Here is a 15761-nt window from a genome sequence, read left to right as displayed (position 1 = left end):
AAATACCAAGTAGCTCAACTTCTTCATTCAACAAAAGAATGCAAGGCACTAAAATTGAGAATGGAGGAAAATGATATTGAACTTTCAAGACCGGAAACAATTTAGGCAAAAGGAAACAAGTGTTGGACTACGACAAAGGAAGAGAAAGCTCAAGAACTTTGAGAACTTGAAGCCTAGCTCAGGTGGGCTAAAGAAAAGAATCCAAGCAATAAGGTAAGAGATGTATTTAAAGCTTTGTTTATTTTATGTTATTGATGTTAGAACTTATCATTAGGTGTCTTAAAGAAAAGAATCCAAGCAATAAGGTATGACTGTGTTAGAAATTATCATTGACTGTGTTCTTAATGTCCAAAATTATCATTGTTGTAATTACAGGATTGTACTGTGTCTGCTTAAGGTTTAATCCAAATATCCATCTAGTAAAGCAATTTAATCCTTTGCTTACATCAATAATGGCAAAGGAAATGTTGCAGGAAAAGAAGTTCAAGGTGGTTAAAAGAGATATAATAGAACAATTTATCAGTAGTAATGTAGTCTTTACAACAAAAATACAAGAAGCTATGGATAGTAATGGAGTCAGTCGAAGAGGTTACAATGCTATTCAGAAGTCACTATCTTCAGTTCTTGATGCCAAGGGAATAAAAGGGAAACTACTTCCAACTCCTACAGATGTCTCGAGATTTCGGGACAAGTTGAATGCAGAGGTATTGCAATACATCAGTAAACCCTACCACATCGAAGAGGAGTTCAATGGAGAAAGTGGCAGCATTCAATACACTCAATTCAACAATATATTCCTGGATATATGGAGCTTTTGCAAAAGACAATGGTAGAGTTCCATGACATCACTTACGAGGAGACAGGGGGTGTGCTTCAATTTATCATCAAGCTTGATGAATGTGAGATTATCAGAGAAAAAGGTGAAAAGAGTGACAATAACACTTAATGAATAGAGCACTCAATAAATGCATGAAGGATGATAATCCGTAATATTTCAGCGTGCAATCTGAAATAAATATATGGTGGCTACGATCATTTGAGGTAAATCATATTGCATTTATCTACAGACTTGTTTTTCTCTTGTTTAGGAAGAAATTTGACATCATCTATTTATCTGTATAGGTCAAGAAAGAAGATCATGAAACATTGTTTTGGGTGTTTCATCATATACCCATTCCTAAATTGATCAACGAAATAGATGAAGGGAAACAGAATCATTAGCGTCGACAACAAGGGAGACTTCCAAGTTCAGTGGCATCTTGCAGGTGACCTCAAGACTCTCAAGTGCTTATTTAATTGCAGCAACAGAGCTAACGCAAGGTCACCCTGTCTTTATTGCATGGATTCCACAAAAGATCTAGACTCTAAGTGGTGGAGAAGACCACCAAACCGAAATTTGATTGATGAGAACTTTCTCCCTGTATTTGAGATTCCTCTCATCAATGTACATATTTGTACCCTTCATGCGTTGTGCCGTATCATTGAGAAATGGGTGTTTCTCTACATTGGCTTTTCTTGGAAGATAAAGAAGGTGTTAGAGAGAAAAGAAGCCCTTTGTTCACTGGAAAAGGTGTTGTCTGAGATTGGACTACATGGAGGGAATGTTCGTATTCTGAAAGACACTAAGAAGTCAACTAATGAGAAGAATGTACCAATGAAACCATCAATTGGAGGTGTTAAAGCAAGAAGATTTCTATCAAAACCCCTCCATAGCCAGAAACACAAAAGCACCAAGATAGGAAAAGTATATAAATCTAACTATATTAGCAGAATCAAGTACAAACAATGGAAAAATCTCCATAATGCAGTGAAAGATCAAGAGAGTGAATCAAGGCAGAGGTTTGGCGATCAATTGATGTTCTTTTCAGAATGTGTAACAAAGTTAACTGGACACAACAAGATAAAAAGAGCTTTCAAGACAACCTGTAAACTTTCAAAAGAGTCATGAAGATAGCTTGGACAGATTCCAACATAACACACTATATGGTAAGGTTCATGATTATGTTATTTTAGTTGATATGCACAACTGATTGATGCACAACTGATTCTCTCTTTGTTGATATGTAGCATATTCTCTACAACCATATGCCATTATTTATTCAAAAATATGGAAACCTTAGTATTTGGAACACTCAAGGGACGGAAAAGTCACACTATATGGCACAAAATGCATATTTCAGGCATACACAACATGGTGGAGGAAGGAGAAAAGCAAACAGCATGCATGAAGTATTCCAATGGTTCTACTACAGAATACTCCAACAACTACTACAGAATACTCCAACAACAACTACACATGAAAGAAACCTTAAAGTCATCTAAGATGCTTCAGACACTTAGAGATATAGAAAAGAGAAAACAGAAAAGATTTGAAGCTTTTAAAAACTCAAGTGCTATCCAAGAATAAAACAAATGGAGAGAAAAAAATATTTATGTAAATCACCGTTGGATTAATAGAATGTAATGATACAAGATATTTTTTAATACAATCTCACGATTCTCTCTCCCTGAGTAATTTATTGCTAACATGGTGTGCTGGTTGCTTGAATCTAAGTAGAAAATGTTTTCCATACTCATCTAACTCCTCAGGATTCTCTATACCTAAGGATAGAGCATTAGCAGTGTATGTAAGAAAGTAAGCTCTCCTAGACGCTCTTAAGCTAGGCTAGTATCCAAAAATATCTACTGCACTTACTTTCTCTACAAGAATTATCTTATCATATGTTTTGGGTATTATTGTACCACCAAGAAAGCGAGAGAGTGTCTTGAACAAGAAATTTGCTAAGACACCCTGTTCGCTCATAGAAATATGGTAGATCAAAATCTTTGCAGTTGATAATCTCTTCAGGTAGTAAGATAATGCAGCATCTCTACCACAGTAGTTCCCGATTGTGCCTTTGTAGAAATTGATCTGGCTCTTCCATAAAGGCATGCAAGATATTTGAATACCACATAAATATGAGAGAGAGACAGAGAGAGAGAGAGAGAGATTCTAGTACTTGAGTGCTTTCATCTACTACAAACGTGTTGTTGATCCAGAGACCTATTGAGCTCTCTTTTGCCACCCAATCTCGTGTAGATTCCTCCAGCTTATCAAGATCGTGATCCTCCTGAAACTTTTTGAAAGACTAATCATCTAAGACTAATCCATCCTCCCTATACTGCCTTGCCTTATTGAAACACTTCCTTAGACAGTCTTTGCCATCAAAATTCAACTCGAGGGCCTCATTGTCACTAGATTCCTCTGAAACAAATCCCTCCTCTCCTTCATAAAAACTGGCTATGGTAGATAGAGCGTAGTCTTCACGTATCCTAAATGTATTCTGTATGTCTTTCAAAAGGAGATACACCTTCCCACCAATATCGAACTCTGGGATTATAGGCAGGATCAGCTGGCTGTCTTCTACATTGAACTCCTGTAGATCATCTGGCATCTTCAAACCTTGACTCCTGAGTCCTACCAGGTCTAGGGTCTTCGCTTCTGCTGCCTCCCGTTCAAGCTAGACCTAATTAACAACCTCTATCTCTTCGTCATTAGGTCGGTTGGTCTCATCTACAAGCACATCCTCATCAACAGTCTCCTCGTAGAACACCTCTTCCCCTAATGAAGGGAGAATAGTGTATAGATAGTGAAGGAAGCATAGGAATCCAATCGATTCCTCCAGTAGCCTACAGTGCCTGGGGTGGACAGAGCATGTCGCTTTGCAATCAGATGGAAGGTGTAGATACCTTTTTTAGAGAAGATTTTGGTACTTGGAAGAACTTGGAGAGAAATTCATTAAATGTACATAAGCTATCCCACAAATAGGGACTCTCCCATTCCTAAGAGAAGCTTCAAAATCAGACCTCTCCTTTGATAGATAATTTGCATGTTGCTCCAAAATTAACGAAATGTCAAGTGGCCTATTGAAAATATCAGTCAATATATGATACTGCTCACTAGCCCTAGAAGCGTAGACGAAATCAAACAATTTTTCCTCAAATGATAGTGTGACTGATCTTGCAAAATCCCTGTTACACCCTCATGTTCCTTACGAGTTCCTATAGAGAAATCGACATCCCTCTTTACTGACTTCCTTGGCATGATAGGAATCAAGGACAAGTTTGGCATATTCTTATTAGCTTCTACCACATAATCTAAGCTGTCGGCACTATTGTCATAATCCATGTTGGCCTTAATTTGTTCCTTGGAATCAGGATCCTCTACTTTAAAGGCACAAATCTCTGGAAAAACACTCGCAGACCTGCTAAATTTTGCAGCCTCACTATAAAATACAAGACTTGCAAAACTCTTGACATGCCCGTAATCAAATACAGAAGACATTGCTTGAATTGGTTGAGCAGATTCAGGTACTTCACTCTGCACTATAAGAGGAGCATCGTTTGCAAAAACCACTGAACCTGAAGAAAAATCGATGGACCTCTTCTTTGAAATCTTTGATTCCTTTGGCTACTTATCTAGTACATATTTTTGTCCTCTAATGCTATACTCTGCATCCAATTCAAAAGACTTTCTTTTGAATACCTTCGACCCTGCATTATAAGAAATAGATATTGGATTAATTTATAAAAATAGATTGCAAAATAGCTATGTGTGTGTGTGTGTGTGTGTGTGTGTGTGTGTGTGTGTGTGTGTGTGAGAGAGAGAGAGAGAGAGAGAGAGAGAAAATACAAGTAGCCATTTGACACGCGAAGAGACAAAAATAAGAGTTTTGAAATCAGAATATCGTGCCTTTTGGCTATCAAAAGCAAACTTGAATATAGTTTACATGAACATGCAAAAACTCGTAAAGGCTTATTAATGCATATATATATATATATATAGAAATAAATACATATATATACAAATACATACATATATATAAATATATATATTTGCAGTTTATACTTATAGATATGTATATGTGTGTGTGTGTGTGTATGTAGCCATTTGATGTGCGAAAAGGAAAAAGTATGGGATTTCAAAATGGAATATCACGTCTTTTGGCTATTGAAACCAAATTTATTTTTCATAGCAAAATAACGCGCTATTCCATCTTGAAATATCGTAGTTTTGCATATTCACGTCATATGGCTGCTACATGCAAGGATTCCTTGAGATCTTAAAGCATGTAAAGATTTCAAAATAATGTCTTGAAAGAAGATACGTGAGAAAGCGTAATACACTCACCTGCTCTCTGGAATATATGATTTGATTGATGTCAGTTTCCATTTTGTCGTGCTTTTCCTCCATTCTAACAGGTGAAAGAACTGTACTCAAAGCGCAGTTTCAGTCGTTGTTCCTCTCAGAAGCAAGTGACAGTGTTTTCACACAGGTACAGGTAACTTTGCCATGCATGCTAGATTCTCGCAACTGGGTTATAGAAACTCTAACCATGTCAAAATCTAGACAGTTAGAGAAACCTTAGAGAAATTTCAGGCAAAAAACCCTCTAGTTCCATGAGTTTGCGTGAGAATAGTTCAAAGTAGCTTGTATTTAATTGCCTTAAACCCAGTTTATTGGGTCGTGCGAAAGGGCATTGATTTTCCGAACGTGATATACAAATGTGTCCGTATGACATTCAATCGTGCGCATGACATGTGGTGTACCTCGATATTTGTGTCAAACAGTCAATATACATGCAAAACAAATAAAAACAATGACACGTGGCAAAAAGTAATCTCTACACATGTTGCATTTAAAGCACACTTTCCCATTATTTAATGTCATTTTATTCTTGCAATCCGTGAACATGTGTTTGGTTTTTTTGTCTAAAAAGCCGACTTAAGCTTATCTTGTGTACTTTAAACGCCTCCATCTTTCTCACAACTAACACTCTAGCTGAGCGAAATCTCTTACCAGGTACCTGTTCCAGATCACATTATGATCACAAAAACATGATTAAAGTTACCTTTTAAAAACCAGTAGGCATCGGAAGTGCATTTGTTTCGTTATTTCTTAAGGGTAACACCTGTCGGGTGAAGAAGTCATTATTTAAGCATGTTTCTTTACAAATATGACAATACAGTCATTGCTCTACATAAATATATATAAATACATAAATATGACAACACAATTCTCGTTGTACATAAATATATGTATGTTTAAATATACATACATACACCACAGTATACTAATATCGTTATGATAGCCAAAAGGCGCAATATACCATTTCCAGTCTTCTTATTTTTTCTTATTTGCGTCAAATTGTTACTACATGCATATATTCTTAGTAGCTATTCAACGCGAATAGTCGAATTTACACGTCTTTCGGCTATATGTATCAAATTTCTATATGATTCTACCTGTAAATATTTACCTATGTAATAGCGTACATATAGTTGTGTATGTGTGTGTGTGTGTGTGTGTGTATACATATATATATATACATATACATACATATATATACATATACATATATATATATATACATGTATACACACACACACACACACACATATATATATATATATATATATACGTGTATATATATATATACGTTGTCGTGCCATGGCACGTCTATGGTGTGAAACCATGCATATGAGGCCATTAAATGCAAATCTAGATGCATGGGATTAAGTGCCATGACTTGAGTCATTATATGATGCCTAAGTACACATGTTCATATTGTAAATGAGGTTCAATAAGACGAGCTGAGGCTGAGCCAAGTCCCGAAGCCTCTGTACATAAGTGTGGTGTGAATCATGGAGTTTTTATGCTTATGGTAGACCTTGTAGTAGGGAACACCCCTCTCAACGTGTATGGGAAATGTGAGAGCATGTATGATGCAAGGATTGGTTTTGAAAGAATGCCTTTTCAAGATATCGTGTCTTGGAATGCCATGATTTCTGTTCTTACTCGGAATGAGCAGAACAAGGAGGCTCTGGGTTTGTATGATGAGATGCACTGTTGGAGGCTGGGGGTTGGCCTGGGCATTAATAAGGCAATGATGAAGCTAATGGAGGGAAAGGTCTTGGGTGGTGGCTTTCATTTCCACCACCCAGAATTAAGAACAAGGCTGGGGTGTGGATGGGTGGTTATCAACACCAAGGACCTCCATCATGATTAAGGTTGGGAGAGACTAGAGAGGGCGGCTACTGCTTAGCTAACTGTGAGCTTTTGAGAGAGAAGGCAAGGGAAGAATCAAGAGAGCAAGAGCCCGTTTGCGCTTCATGCTGGCGTCAAATATGCTGCTTGTGACCTAGTTGTGGGAATGTCTTGGCGGTGCTTCTATACATGCTTCTTCTATGGATGCACTTGAGAGTTGTTGTGTCGTGAGCAAGTTGTTATTGAGTGTTTGCTAGAGATGTGAGAATATGAAGGATTTGAGTGCAGTGTGTATCTACTGAAACTGGGGATCACTCCATTAGAGTGACCAGGGTACACCATATGAGAGTGGGGAGTGATGCGCATCACTCTGACAATGATTATGTGGAACATGCTTTTACAAAGGTAAAAGCATCATTCGCATGACGCCTACCCACGGCGAACAGTGCCATCATCATCATGATCAACATCACAAGCCCAACACCAAGCTCAAGCCAAGCTTTCATCCATGGCGGGTACCACAGAGCAGCCATAGCACAGCCACCGAATCGGGCGGCATAACCAGGGGCAGCAGTGCAGACGCAAGGTGGTGGCTTGCGTGGCATGCGAAGGATTTTTTTTAAAAAGGAATATCCGAGTATTAAGCTGGAAAAAAGGAAGCGCAGCGTATTTTTAATTTGGGAAATCCGATTTTTTGGCTGCAAAAGGGAAGGGGGACCGAATTCCTTGCGGGAAAGAGAAGAAAACCAGGCAAACAGCGCTTATTGTAGGGGGGTGTGTAAAAATCAGAACCAGAGCAGAAATCGACCAGAGATTCAAAAAATGTGAGGAGCGCTACTGTTTAGGGCATCCTGGGGTTCGAATTAAAGAGAAAATAAAGCTCTATCCAACGTCATGTTCTTCAAAATTCTCACAGTATACAAGTGAAATGAAATCAAAACCTTTATGAATGCTGAATTTGGCGCATATACTGAAGCGAAGCAGAATATGGGGAAAGCGAAATTCATGAATTCGCTTCTTTTTTTTTACTCTGAGATAAGTATTTTGTTTTGTTTTTGTTACTTACGATTTCAAAAAAATCGTATAGTCTTGGAATAAAAATATTTCCCCTTAAAGGTTTTTTTTGGGAACAAGAAGGCTTTTGAAAGTTTTTATGGTTTTGGAGAACCTTGGAATAGGAAAGCACTAGATTTTGGATTGCTAGACATGGAGTTTTCTAAAATCACATGAATATGTTGTACATATGCCATATGTCATCTTTTGCCTTGTGAGTTGTTGGAATCTGAAAGCAGGTTTTCATGAGATCAAGAGATATCTTGAAATGATGGAGTTGGCAATATAAGATTTAAGTGACGTGAATGGTCACATGTATATGGAAATCTTTTGTAGATTGTGTTATGCCTACATGTGATATGTTTGAGGCATTTGGAAAAAGAGTCAGGAGATCTATGCTTGGAACTGGTCATGCTCTTGATACACAATTTATGTGCAATCATCAAGCTGAATTTGGGGAATGATTGAAGTGAATTGGCACATGTATATGTCATCAAAAATGGAGATGTCTTATGCTTCTTGAAGAGTTATGTGTTTGTGTTTCCTTGCTGGGATTTGAAGCTACTCTCACAGCCAGAAGTCTCGCACTTTCCCAGCGATACCGCCCACGTCACGACAACGTGTATATATATATATATATATATACGTGTGTATATATATATATACATGTATATATGTATATGTATATATATACATGTATATATATATATATATATATGTATATATATGTATATGTATATATATATATATATATACATGTATATATATGTATATATATATATACATGTATATATATGTATATGTATACATATATATATATATATATATATACATGTATATATATATATACATATACATATATATATATACATGTATATATATATATATAAATACATATACATATATATACATATACATATGTATATATATATATATATGTGTGTGTGTGCTTGTACCTGGTTAACCATTTGACTACCAGAACATGATATTTACATGCTTGCACCATTTGTCTACCAGAACTGCATATATATATAGAAGGGGAGGGAGAGAGAGAGAGAGAGAGAGAGAGAGAAAGAGAGAGAGGTATATATATGCTTGTACCTGGGTAGCCATTTAACGCGAATATGAAAATGCAAGAGTTTTGGAAACAGGATATCCCGTCATTCGGCTACAAGAAGTGAATATTTTCATGCTTGCCCCTTCGTAGCCATTTGACGCGAATATGAAAATCTAAGAGGTTTGTAAATGGGATATCTTGTCTTTCAGCTATCATGACCAAATGCTCATATGCTTGTACCTGCGCTTATATAGAAATTTAAAGCATATATGTAGATGTGTGTGTGTGTGTGTGTGTGTGTGTGTGTGTGTGTATCTATATATATATATATATATATACATACATATATATATATATATATATATTCATGAATATATATATATATATATACACACATATATATATATACATATATATACATATATATGTATATATATATATATATATAGAGAGAGAGAGAGAGATGTGTATGGATATGTTTTGAAATGTGCAGTTTTTTGTATGGCGAGGACTAAGAAAACTGCCCGTAGGCAGGGCAAGGGTCCTGAAGTCGGTACGAAGGCTGCTGCTAAACAGAGGAGAAAGGGAAAGCCTATGCACATTTTGAAATAGGCCAGGCGTAGAAGATTTTCTCAAAGGGTAACGATTTTAAGGGATATTAGGAAAGCTCAAAAATATATTGAGCTCTGTATTCCTAAGGCTCCTTTCTAGAGGTTAGTGAGGTCAGTTTGTGAGCAATGGTCTCTTCAGATGAGGTCAGACTCTGAAGAGAGTTAGGTGGAGATTTGAGAAGCTTCTATTTCCTATCAAAATAATTGATTGTAAAATGAGAGATATTCTTTTGATACCCCCTGTTAGGAGGCAGAGCGATGACATAAAGATCATGAAGGTGACACATGAAGTTAATATAAGAGCTAGGGCTGAACAGGAGGCCAGGTTATAGCAAGAAGCACTGAAAAGCAGAAGAATGCAAAGGCCATGGAGAAGCTTATTGAGGATGATCTTTCAAGGGACAAGTTGTACAAAAAGGAAACTGCAGAATTAGATGCTGTTAATTTACAGAAATTGTTAAAATTTTAGAATGGTATATATGTCTTCGTGGCCCTGGGGACGATGGGGAGAGACAACTTAGTCTGGACTTGGTGGACCTAAATATACTGAAGCACAAGAGAAATCAGATATCTGAGTCTATTGTGTATGTTGGTCTAAAGTAAGTTCTTCTTCATCTGAATCTACTGTATATGTTTGCTTCAAGTTTGACAATTTCTGGTGTTAAGTTTTTTTTATAAAATTTGGCAGTTTGGTAAAGTGTAAGATCCCTGCAGAGTCGCAGACATAAGTTTTTATTCTTAATTCTCAACTGGCTCCTCTGCTAAGGGTCAAAAGTACCCCACCGGATAACATAAGAAGATGGTTTACTTACTGCAACTTCAGGGAAGTCAACACGATTATTTTTCCATATGAATCAAGGTAAATATACATATTTTTTTATTTTATTTAAATTTTTGATTTATTAAATGTCTTGTTTTTAACTCTAGTTTTTAATGTTTTAGCAATCATTGGAGCCTTATCTGTTTGGAGCTAGACAAGAAGATTGCCTGGACTATGAATTTCATACCAGGCAACACACACCCTGAATTGAGACTGTGAGTCTTGCTCATTTATATTACTCTAAATTACCAAGTGTCCTTCTGTAATTTTTGGTGTCTTATTAAATTTGTATGCCTTGATAGTTGTATTAAGAGAATGCTTTGCAGTCATCGGCCCTATTTGCCTTGTTGAAGGCATTTTTGACTCTGCAATCAAGGAAATATCTGTGCCATATCAAACAGATGGCTATTTGTGTGCTTGGAGAACTATTATACATGCAGACTACCTACTAGACAGCTTGTTTCAACTTAACCCTACATGGACCAAGGTAATAAAACTTGTTGATCATTTCTACCTCAGCAATCATAAATTTATGCTCTACTAAACTTGATGATTTTTTTCCCTTTCACTACAATCAACTATTGAAAGATACGACAACCTCTTTGTGGAGCGCTTTAGAGTGATGATGATACGAATGATCTTAAGATGTGCTGAGGAGTAGACCCCACAGAACGCACCTACTTTCCCAGATAAGGTTGAGGTTCTCGTCGACGATGGACTTGTTCAGCCAGAGGCCAACCAGGGGAAGGTAGAGAAGAGTGTTGAGCAAGAGAAGAACGGTGAGGAGGGAAAAGGAGAGAAGGAGGAGGAGGGCAAAGAAGAGAAGGGTGAGGAGGAGGAGGGAAAAGGACAAAAGGTTGAGGAGGGCAGGGAAGAGAAGGGTGAGAAGGAGAAGATGGACGAGGAGGAGAAGAAAGATGATGAAGGAAAAGTGGGTAAGGATGAGGAGGGCGGAGAAGGGAAGGGTGAGGAGGAGAAGATAGATGAGGAGGCAGGGGGAAAAGGACAAAAGGTTGAGGAGGGTAGGGAAGAGAAAGTTGAGGAGGAGAGGATGGATGAGGATGAGAAGAAAAATGAGAAGGGCAAGCAAGAGAAGCGTGAGGAGGAGAATATGGGTAAGGAGGAGAATGTTGCGGAAGACCAGAACAAGCAGCTGGAAGAGGGGGAGGGAGTTAAGCTCAAGGACACAAATGGAGATATGGAACATACACCTCAAAACATTAATGTGCGCCAGTAGAAAATTTATTTGTAACACTCTTTAAAGACATGCCCACTACATTTATAAGTAGTGAAGGTTTGTAACATTTCTTATCAAACTAATTGAAATGTTTTCTGAATTCAAAGACTGGTCATTCTAAATGTAAATGGTGTGCTTTTCAAAAGGCAGTTTGTTCCTTTCAATATTAGCAGGAGGAGAACATTTCGTATAGGGTATATGCACATGATGCTGAGGTCAGGAGTGGCAGATTTTATCAAGTTTGTGCTCTATTTTTTTCGGGTGCAATTTGGTCCTCAATGGCTCTGCAAAACTTGGAATCTATGATCAGAGTTCTTTGCACAAAAATAGGTTTTGACCCAAGCGGGCTTGTGAAGTGTATACCAGTATATTTCATCCAGGCAAAGATGGAGTGCCGCTGTACACTAAACCCTTCGCCATTATCCATCTACCTATTCACATACATAATACTTTGTTGATAGATGATACCCGTGAGAAGGGGATATTTAATCTAGAGCACACTTGTATATCACCCCTACCTTTTGAGGGAGATGTAGATGATAGGTTTTTGGAAGAGACACAAATTCCTTATTTAGAAGGCTTGTACGATTTTTCTGGCACAGTTCCAGAATATGTTTAAAAAATCCATTTAGTTGAAGTAATTTCTTATAAATCAAAGTGATGACCCATATACATTGCAAGCTTTCTTTCATTGCTAATATAAAAAAGAAGTACTGGTAATATAGAAAAGATGTACATTGTCTTGCAATCAAAAGTGTTGATAATATAAAAAAGTACATTGTCTTGGATCAAAAGTACATGGGTAATTGAAATTACATAGGAATGATAATTACTTTGTTCTGGAAATCTTTGCAAATAATTGTCTTTTATCTTCTCTGAAGCACCTTTCTTCCATTGTGAAAGAAAGAAAACTCTGATGGCATCTCATGTATACATTTGTCTATGATATCTTTCCTCAAATGTTGTAGACTACATAGCTCTCGCACTAAAATGACTTTGAGCAAGGTTGAGTATGGATTATATACTTCAATATCTACCACGTTGTTGCCCTCTAAACTGGCCGCTTCCTGATCCATTGGAACAACTAGCTCCCCTTTGATATGTAACGAGACCGTTTGTACCAATATGACATGATGAATGTTTGTGTTGCTATCATGTACTTAACATTCACTGTCTTTGATGCGATTTGGCAATGGATCTCTTCATGCACTTTCCTGTCCCATCTCTTGTTGTAAGATCCCTGTTCCCACCGAGCAACGGATTTGGGGTACTGGCAGCGGAAGTAGCGCTTCTCGCGCGGGACAGGGGTCCCACACTCGGGGCCTCGCCCACGGATATCCAGATAAGAGACTAATCCGTCGGTTGTTCCAAAACCGAACCCGGAAAAACTTTCTTAACCGGAAGCAGGGGCGATTCCACCAGGATAACTTTTTACTCTAACGTAGTCAAGATCATTTCTGATCGAGATGATTCAATTACATCTATAAGATACTTAGTCAGTTCAAGGAAGAAACTTGCACTTGGATCATTGGGATCAACGCTTTTTTCCCCATTCAAGAGGCACAGCCGTTGATTCCTATCCATAGAACAGTTTCTGTCCGGGATTTTTTTTTTTTCCTATCGTAAAAACAAAAGTTTGAGTCTCGATTTACGGATCCATCAGTCCAGCCTAACCCCATCCAATCCCATGGGTTAGCCAACCGCCCAACCACTGTAGTGATGGGATCCAATTAAAAATTTGGTTAGGTTTTGTCCCGGGTACCAAGGAAAAGAGTTCCAAGGCCCCCTAGCCGGATGTTCATGCAAAATAAAACTAGTCACACCACTCACACACCCAATATGAAATTGCCTTTTTCAACCAGATTCAACCAGTTTAAAACAATCCTTTAATAAAACCATAGTATCATTGATCACCATCTTCCAATTTATCCAATTGATTCTTAATTTCCCATCATTCCTTCATCAGAGTATCTATGGCATCATTGGCAACTAGAACGCTCAGGAGCCGTTTCGATAGTTCCTAGCCCATAATACTTGGCAATATAATCACTTAACATGATGGACTCTCGTTGAAGATCAGCAAGATCAACCAACAGATCCATATAAGGAGCCATGGACTCATCCATTGAAGACCAGCAAGGTCAATCAACCAGATCCATGCTCGATTTCAGAAAACAACTCCAACTTTGTTCCAATATCTTCCTCGACGCACGCGTGGGTATCCTAGGCGACCCAGAGCCCGAGCACCGTATGGTCAGCACCCTCTAGGATCCTTCGCAGGTAACCTAGCGCTTCACGCATAGGCCGCTTCCTTGGCCCCTCATCCACCGTACCGGAAGCTCACCATTTTAATCGCACCGAGGCTGGTCAAGACCTCGGCCGACCTTGCTACGCGAGACGTCCTTCATTGACTCCCCGTCAGCAGCAGTTGCAACTTTCTCATCACAATCTTAATCACAAGATGGTCAAAATGCTCCCCCCAGCATTCTTGACATAAAACAATCATTTACAGACAGCATTTACAAACAGCATTTACAAACAGTTTACAATACAATTTCTATTTTAACTTTCATTTTTCCACATTATCCCTCCTCAATCTACATTACTTATTCCATATTCCATTTATATGTATACTCATCCCATCACATCATTTCCATCTCATCACTTCAGATTCCCTCACATCACAATCGTATATTCACATCCATACATCCACAACTATATGCGTACATTCACATCTACATGCATACATCTACATCCCTATGCATACCTCCACATCCACATTCACATTCACCTCCATACATCTACATCTACATGCATACATCCACTCCACATTCACATCCACATCTATACATCTACATCTACATGCATACATCCACCTCTACATCCACATCTACGTCTATACACCTACATCTACATGCATACATCCCCATCCACATCCACATCTACATCTATACATCTACATCTACATGTATACATATACATCTCCATTCACAACTACATCTACATGCATACATCCATATCTCCATTCCCATCTACATCTATACATCTACATCTACATGCATCCATCCACCTCCACATCCACATCTACATCTATACATCTACATCTATACATCTACATGCATCCCTCCACATCCACATCTACATCTATACATCTACATCTACATGTATACATCCACCTCCACATTCACACTCACATCCATACATCTACATCTACATGCAACATCCACATCTCCATGCATAATAAAATTCTTTTAATTAATCTAGGATGATAGTTCCTAGAATATGGTAGGAATTCCTCTTTTTATACTTTGAATGAATTTATTTTATGCGTAATTTCTATAAAAATTTTGCCATAGCTCCGCTACTATGACTGATAAATCTCAATTTTTTTTTCTAAGGGATAAAGCTCATTATTAAAGAAATAATTAGAATGGTCTCTAATTGGATCATCAATCCATAATGGTCTCTAATTGGATCATCAATCCATAATGGTCTCTAATTGGATCATTAAGAAAACAATTAGAATGGTCTCTAATTGGGTCATCAATCCATAATGGATTGAATCATCAATGTGCATAAACTAAAAGCATAGCAAAAAGCCATTAATTTGGCCTCAAGCATAGCTTAATCTTGGATTAAGGAAAGGCTTTATGAAAAGCTTCATTTGGATTGAGAATGGTTCATGAGTATGACCATTTCTTGAGTGAGAGAGAGAAATTACATAAAAACCATTAGAATTTAAACATAAATGGAAATTAACTTCTATAGCATTTATTAAATTATGTAACTCTTCACTACTATTCACCAATTAACTTCAATAGCATTTAAAAAACCATACCAATTAAACTTCTCAAGCTTGAGAGGGGTTGAGAAGAGAGAATCATTGAGAATTTATAGAAAGATCAAAATTCAATATACTTACCTTATAATTTGCTTGATTCTTTATTCACGGTAGA

The 15761-nt window shown here is 37.5% G+C and overlaps 1 pseudogene; it reads left to right on the top strand.

Moving 5' to 3' along the window:
• The first annotated feature begins 1198 nt into the window (after positions 1–1198).
• On the top strand, positions 1199–2322 carry LOC147623010 (uncharacterized; annotated as a pseudogene).
• Positions 2323–15761: the final 13439 nt, after the last annotated feature.

This window comes from Cibotium barometz, chromosome 27, assembly GCF_041138505.1.
Source record: "Cibotium barometz isolate CiBa-2024 chromosome 27, ASM4113850v1, whole genome shotgun sequence".
Lineage (NCBI taxonomy): Eukaryota > Viridiplantae > Streptophyta > Polypodiopsida > Cyatheales > Cibotiaceae > Cibotium > Cibotium barometz.
The sequence above is the reverse complement of the archived record's forward strand: the minus strand, read 5'-3'. Positions and strand labels throughout refer to the sequence as shown.